The sequence below is a fragment of the Gossypium hirsutum genome, chromosome A13 (genome assembly GCF_007990345.1).
Source record: "Gossypium hirsutum isolate 1008001.06 chromosome A13, Gossypium_hirsutum_v2.1, whole genome shotgun sequence".
Lineage (NCBI taxonomy): Eukaryota > Viridiplantae > Streptophyta > Magnoliopsida > Malvales > Malvaceae > Gossypium > Gossypium hirsutum.
In genome coordinates this window covers 55,773,004-55,773,578 of record NC_053436.1, presented here as the reverse complement: position 1 = coordinate 55,773,578, position 575 = coordinate 55,773,004, and positions in this window count along the sequence as shown.

Below are 575 nucleotides of genomic sequence, written 5' to 3'. Positions count from 1 at the left end.
CTTCATGAAAAAATCACATACTTTCTCATATTCTACGTATTCAATCTTGAATACTAGTTTTTCAAATGACTATTTGAATGTATTTGCTAAACATTTATATCACCATTCTTTTGAAACTCATGAGTGAGGGAAAATTTGGGGGAAATATATTTTTATTTCTTCAGGAGTTTCAACAATAATATAGCAAACTTTAATCATGATTCTTCTACAAAAACACAAATAAGTATTTTAGATCATTTTATAATCCTCATTCAACTTCTATTCACTATGTCAAATTTACCACATATGTTCAAATTTTTTCAATTCATATAAATGAACAGTTTCCCGAGAATTTTAATATGCTTCTAGGATTCTAAATCCTTCAAGGATTTTAATATAAACTTTACTATGTAGCGATTCAAAAAAAGTTGTAATAACAACCATTAGACGCAAGTTAAATCTTTTATGAACTATCAGTATAATAATATATCTAAAAGTTATTGCATCCACCATAAAAAAGTATCTCTTTTCACAATATTAAAACATGGTAATTGATAAGAAAACACAAGAACACAAAGTAATAATATTTTCAATCA